At 41.7% G+C, this 7,049-nt stretch overlaps 2 pseudogenes across 1 annotated transcript; one reads left to right on the forward strand and one right to left on the reverse strand.

Moving 5' to 3' along the window:
* The first annotated feature begins 540 nt into the window (after positions 1–540).
* On the forward strand, positions 541–4,129 carry LOC147429501 (L-type lectin-domain containing receptor kinase VIII.1 pseudogene; annotated as a pseudogene).
* Positions 3,135–6,504, reverse strand: LOC147429502 (UDP-glycosyltransferase TURAN-like; annotated as a pseudogene). The gene is made up of 10 exons (XR_015185885.1): positions 6,418–6,504; positions 6,273–6,339; positions 6,029–6,216; positions 5,492–5,633; positions 5,268–5,373; positions 5,057–5,118; positions 4,560–4,581; positions 4,361–4,437; positions 4,000–4,128; positions 3,135–3,824 (listed from the first exon to the last, which is right to left on the reverse strand). The product of XR_015185885.1 is annotated as a UDP-glycosyltransferase TURAN-like (transcript).
* Positions 6,505–7,049: the final 545 nt, after the last annotated feature.

Here is a 7,049-nt window from a genome sequence, read left to right on the forward strand (position 1 = left end):
CATACTTGGGCTCTGCTGGTGACACGCACCACATAAGAAGTACACCACAAAACTCCTTAAGGCACAGAAGAGAGGGTAAAAGCTCTTGTTGAAAAAGACGAGTGTCAAATGAATGTTGCTTGTGATAAATACCTCACATCTTGATCCAAAATTTTTCATTGCAACCCCTAGATTTAACCCTTTAATTAGCCTATAATTTAGGCCTCATTTATAGCCATCGAATACCAATGGGGGTCAATTCTCTCTCTCTCTCTCTCTCTCTCTCTCTCTCTCTCTCTCACATCATCGTCATTAAGAAATTTTTAAGACTCCCTATCTACTATTATCCTCTGAATCACTCAAGGGCAGCTTGCCAGCAAATTTTTTATCTCTGATTGAACTCTGCAAGACACTAAAAAATGATGCTGAGTCGAGCAAAAATCAAAAGATCAAGCACACGATCAATAAACAATCTCATCTAAAGTCAATGGGCTTTTACATGCCATCCACTCCTCTGCTGCAATATATATTTTGAGATGGGCTCCCATCAACTCATATCATTATAGGGTTATTAGGTGTCAAAACAATACAAAGATTAATCTCATGGGTTGACCTTCTAATCTCGTGCATGATTCAAGACATCCCAAACTTGACTTGTCCACTCTATGACTAGTCTTATGAACACATGCCTCTATGCATGAAGGCTCCTAGTTTTGCTCCTTATTTTAGCCATAATTAAACAAATTCTAGCCTCTGTTCAATTAAGCTAATCAAGGTTTTTGTACTAGTTCAGTCAAACCTCTTTGAGAAAGCAGGAATGTCACATTCATATCCCCCACATTGCCCCACTTAAGAGAAATTATGTGAGCCGTGGTGTCCATGAGTGGCATCCATGTAGGTAGCTGGGTTTTATGCATTCTTGTGAATGTGAGGGCGCTGATAGGACCGCCAGTACTTATTGCAGAAGCCGCTAGTGCTCAAGACCTTAATATGGTAGCTCCTTTGATGGTGGAATTGGGGTTGCACTGGTCATTGTGAGCCCCATTGTTGGCTTTCTCATATATGGTTGCAGCAATGCATAGAGGAGTAGCTTGCAAGTATGAGACTACATCAATTTAGCCCGAAGCTGAAGAAATTAGCATGTACAGATGAAGAAATCGAACTGCCCTCCTCATCTCACCTTGGGCTTCGGCAGTTTTCCTACAAGGAGCTCAAACTAGCCACACAAAACTTCGACAAATCGCAGCTGCTTGGATCCGGCGGATATGGCAGTGTTTTTAGAGGGACACAGCAAGACAATGAGGTCGACGGATTTGCTAAGATCAGATGCCTCTGCTGTAATATCAAATTAGAAAGAAGGAAGGCCAACATCACCTCTAGTTTTAGGCATCAGCTAGTGGCTGTAAAGTGCATCTCCATTCAAACAAAAGGGGGTTTTAGAGGCTTTATTGCAGAGCTTTCTGCTATCAGCAATTTGAGGCACTGCAATTTGGTCCGACTCCGAGGATGGGGAGAGGGCAAGGGCTGGCTATTTCTTGTCTACGACTATATGCCCCATGGGAGCTTGGACAGCTTTCTCTATAATGATCGAGCGTGCGTAGCCCTCAACTGGGCCAAACGCTTCAATATCTGTTTGGGTCTAGGCTCTGCTTTGCTTTATCTTCATGAGGAGTGCGAAGGAGTTGTTCTGCATAGAGATGTCAAGCCTAGTAATGTGCTGTTAGATGAGAATTTCAATGCTAAGCTCACAGATTTTGGTCTTTCCAGGCTGTTGAAGCCATTAATTTCTGGACATGAGTCAATGATAGTGGCAGGCACTAGAGGGTACATAGCACCTGAAATCTGTCGCACGGGTAGGACAACGAAGCAATCAGATGTGTTTGCTTTTGGGGCAGTGCTGGCAGAGCTCACAACCGGGAGAAAGCCATTGGACAGGCGCGTGCAGCAACATTATGACGAAAACGTGCGGCATGTGGATTGGATGTGGGATTTGCATAGCCAGGGCAGGCTTATAGAAGCAGCAGATGGGAGGCTGGATGGTAATTTTGACATTGATCAAATGGCAAGGGTGATGGCCATAGCGTTGGCATGCTCTCATCCAGATCCGAAGCTGCGGCCTTCCATTCGTAATGCCTTGAATGCCATGTCTGGATGCAGCCCCCTTCCTTCCATACCCACCCTCAGACCCCTTACCGAGTTAAACCCCCTATTAAGCGAGTCAGATGCCCCTATCTTATGTAGCAGTTTTGATGCCTCCCATACACAGTTTGAGTGATGATAAGATTCAACAACCATATATATTCTCCCCTTCTACACCATCCCAGTATTGATGGCACAACGCCGCTGGCCTTCCTTTGTCTATGAGTACTTATAGAGCCCTTTTCTTCAAACTCTCAGTTAAAAATTCTCCTCTTCAGCTGTTGGCTTTAGCTATTTTTAGGGTTTAGGAATCCTCTTACTTTCCCAACATCCAAGTCAAGATTAGATGGATTGTAGCAGTACTGAAGCTTAGGCTTCGCATCATGTGCATATTATAGAAAGAGCTTTCTGTCTCAAGATTGCAAATTTGAAAGGAACCAAAATTAAATAGTCCTTGCAAACGGAACCCGAAGATGCATATGTTTCAAGAAGATCATAAGGCACAGGACACCACAGATCAGTTTCATAATATGTGACATCTACATCTTCTTATTTGTCTCCTTGGTACATGCTAACAAGGGCTGAACTGCATCTTCCACAAAGACATCTTGACTAATCAAGATATGCTTCGATTGCAGATAATACAATGACCAGTGCGCTCACATATACCGGTTTGTAGTGTAAATTTCCGAGTTGAAAAGTGAAAAATGCCGGTTGTAATTCCATATTGAACCTCGATTGTCAATGCTAAAAAATGGGCATTTTAGTTATAAACCCAGGCAGACACCCTAGATTTCCACATAAATCCTGGTTGTCTGACAGCTTTTGCCCATTAAAAACATGGCCAAGAAAATGGGTTCTTTTTAACAATTGTGTGACCAAAAGCTATCACCATGTGGACTCTTGAAGTACCATGCATATACTTAGGATTGGCTTGTAAACTCCTTAGATTTCTATTGAGGTTGCAGTTTCAACAACAAGATTGTAAAGAACTTATATTAGGTCAATCAAGTAAATAAAAGAATGCCAAGGATCACTTCAAATTCCTTGTTAGGAAACGACACATAAAACTCTGCACTCTGCCAATGGGATTGTAACCAAGTGCTTGGCCAGTGGCAAAGTGTATTTGGGGCCTGGGGGTTTCTATAGACCCAAGCATGACCGGTAGTGAAGTCTAAATTATATCAAACCCAAAAAGAGAAGCTTAGAGTATTTAGTTACAAAGCCAGAGGGGTGCTATATGACGTTGCCTACTTCAAAGATGCAATAGGTGTCTGCGCATTAGTCCTATCATCTTCCATACTAGAGTGACAAGCTCCATTTCACGACTTGTCAACACACCTCCATTTCACGACTTGTCTCTCATATTTACCAAATGAGACTACATGGGAGTGCTCTATACAAATCACCGTATGGCAAAGGCCATAACTTGTATGTTTTGTAATTTAATGATGCGTGTGCGCCAAGATCTCTCTTGCAAATGTTGTTAGACCACACTAGAGAAAATGCACTAGAGGTGCATGAGCCAAGTTCAGGTAACGTGAAGTGTATCAATCAAGGGTTCCCAAAGTTTTTGTCACTCACTAGGAGCACGTAAGACAGACTTAAGTCTTAGCCACCACATTTTCCTGCTAAGGGTTGTCGCAGTCGAGGTTTGTCGAATGAATGACCTTGGTCCAAAGAGCAGCTGTTACAGTTGGACAGCCCTGATATCAAGAAGCCAAAGTTGAACCCAAGCTTTTTTCTGACCAAACTTATGAGGTATAGCAATTCATCATGCATGATCTCTCTCATCAAGCTGCTTACACTTATAAGGTATAGCAATTCATCATGCTAAAACAGGATGCAAAAACAGGACAAATAAACCGCAGTCACTACCACCTTTATCATAAGAGGCAAAACCTTTTGAGCCCACTCATCCCCCCATCGAGAACTTGAACCAGAAGCTACAGCTCCGCACTGCAGCTCACTTAAGAGCTTGCAATTATGAGGAAAACCTTTGAATAACTCCTGCAAAGAGGTTCGCATGAAAAAAGGTCATGAATAAAAACCCTTCTCAATGCAATCTTTGAATACCTGTTCTAATAAAGAATATGCAAAGTAGGATTGTGAAAATTCTCTTCTGTTGAACCCATGCATTATGCTGACATACAGGTGGTCCTGAGCGATCAAGCCAGGTGTCAAGGGCCTCTGCCTCATTGTACAAATAGTGGGTGACATGCGGGCTATATCTCACACCTACCAAAAATTGGTTTGCTAGCTGTGATGATGTCTCAAACAAAAGACCATTTTCGCCATCCCTTACAAGCTCATTTGATACTACAAGTAAAAGAATACACAGTTAGTATATCAAGATGAAGTACCATGACAAACAGAGATTCGAATGCTTCACATGACGACAGAAGACTACCATGAGTATGAAACAGCACAAACGGGCAGACCCCATCCAAACATGTCCACTACCTGAAGCACGATGAAGAAGTAAATAAACTGCATGAGGCACAACCTATATTACCCACATACTTGGATGAATCCAGGAGAAACCCTTTACCCTTAAAAGGGAAGTGCAAGAGATAGACTAATGGCAGTCATCCACCTCCATCAAATATCTCACTAGTGGACCAAATACTATGAGGTTCCCACATATCTCACCAGTGGGCATAGAATTAGGCATCAATATATGCTCCCATCCCCCCCAACCCCCAACCCCACCCTCAGGCATACGTGCACATGAGCGTCAATTGATACAAAGGTCTGTGAACTGACTGTCTTGTTATATTAATTTTTCTTATCTAATGTGTCGTTCAGTGCTAGGCTTTCTTAAGGATATTCCACCTTGCACCTATGGAGCCTTGACAAAAACACGATTTAAACGGGCATACAAACCACCAAAGTTTGAAACAGTTAACACACTATCAATTAGTCATAGCTATCTTACTTTCATAGGAAGATCTAGCCCTGAAGATGACGTATGCAAACAAACTCCAAGATCTGCTGAGCCTGCATACAAAAAGCATTAGGTCACTTTCAACGTTCCAGACGTAGCTAGTAGCCACTAGATTTTTAAGATCAACATTCTTTTTCCTGCATTCTTATCTGCACAATGCAGTACCTGTCTGAAAACACACCTCCACTTACCAACATCTTACCAAGTAGAAGAGGATAATCCCTGGCTGACACCCACATGGTCTGAAATGAGACACGACTAAGTCGTAATTTCTTCATCTTTTTCTCATACTCCTCCTTCAAGGGTCCCTTTCCTTACCATCAAGGAAAGAGTCAAATTCTACTTCTCAGAATATTACATTAAACAAACAGCCTACTATCAACACAAGTACTTGAACAAAGGCAAAGAGAAACCGGTTACAATTACATGAATGGATGGAAAGGGATCATTGGCTATTATTGCTTCAGAATCGATGCCTATCAAATAATCTTCGCCTAGGAGGGCATTAACACGACGATCATAGAGCACAGCTGCTTCTAGAAGCTTATTAAAATCTTCATCAGCTGTCCTGAAAAACAAAAAAGGAAAATCAAAAACCCTTATAGAGGCAATGCCTGATGAATAAAGAAAAACATGTTTTAACAACTACAAACTAATGAAAGTTACAGCTCATCTAATTGGTGTCTTCCAACAGACTGTAGAGTTAAATAATGTTCCCAAATTCCCTAATATTTTGTTACCATTGATGATGCATTGCTGAAACTGAAGAGCTTGCGAAGTGTTATATAGTCCCTACACCTTTACCAAATGCAAATTGTGAGGTTGAACACTATGCAAGAACACTCATAAATCAGCACAAAAGCCGTAGACTTACTTTCATCCACAAACTAGAATACAAGGACACTGCTTAAATCAGTACAGAAGCCCTAGACAAAGAAACTTTTAAGTGGTTGATAGACCTACCAGCTCGTACTGTTTATGATGAGGGCCGGCCTATTTCACTTTAACATGACCTTGGTTGGGTCCGACATTTGTATATCACTTTCAGAATAGGGTGAGCTTCTTGTAAAGAGAGTAGAGTTTACGTGGTCATCACCCACCATTAAACCAGAATGACCCTTGATATGGTGCAAGCCCAGCCTGAGGAAAAGCTGCAAACAAGCATTTTAAGTAAGAAGTAACCATGAGACAACAGAAAACAACCCACCTCATGTCTCTCCTTGATTGACGTAGGATGGAAGTGACCCGGCGCTCGATCGTACAAAACAGTGGCCCTGCCCATTCATACAGCCAAGCAGAAAAAAGACAGTAAAGACCTTCACTGCAGCCAAACAAAGAAGATCAATGCTTACTGTATGCCCCAGTTTTGTGCAAGCTCTTGCTGCATAGCCTTGGTAACACAGATATGGCCATGTCCGGACTTCTCAAACTTTCTCTCATACCTGACAAAAATTTCAAAAAGTCAATAGCAGACAATGTAGAGAAGCCTTTGGAAAGAACCAACAGACAATAGGGTACACACTAAAAGTGCTAGACTATGGATGCAATATCCTTATTTGAAGCGGGTATTAGACTCCGCCAAAAGGAAACTGTAAGCTCTAAACTTCTTAGAAAGCCTTGATGATAGCAATAAGTTTATCTAGCTAATTGTTAAACTGCATCTGCCTCAAGAAAACTGATAGGCACCTGCAAGAACTATTCTTGCATGCTCATAAATAATTCACTTCAGTTGGAACCCCTCTACTTACCATGAATACATCTTTACAAGTGGATGCCTTGTACCAAGAGACATGCCAAGAAGTGTGTATCCAAAATTATGCCAATCAATGATTTTCTAAGCCAGCAAGCCCATCCGACAACCGTGAATGTTGGTATTGAAGGAGGATTCTGATATGCAATACAACATATATCAGGACAAGCATTCATAATTGTAACCTCATGAGAGTCGTCACAGCAGCACAATAATTTGAACTCGACAAATTGT

This window comes from Adiantum capillus-veneris, chromosome 22, assembly GCF_014529385.1.
Source record: "Adiantum capillus-veneris isolate H3 chromosome 22, ASM1452938v2, whole genome shotgun sequence".
Classification (NCBI taxonomy): Eukaryota; Viridiplantae; Streptophyta; class Polypodiopsida; order Polypodiales; family Pteridaceae; genus Adiantum; species Adiantum capillus-veneris.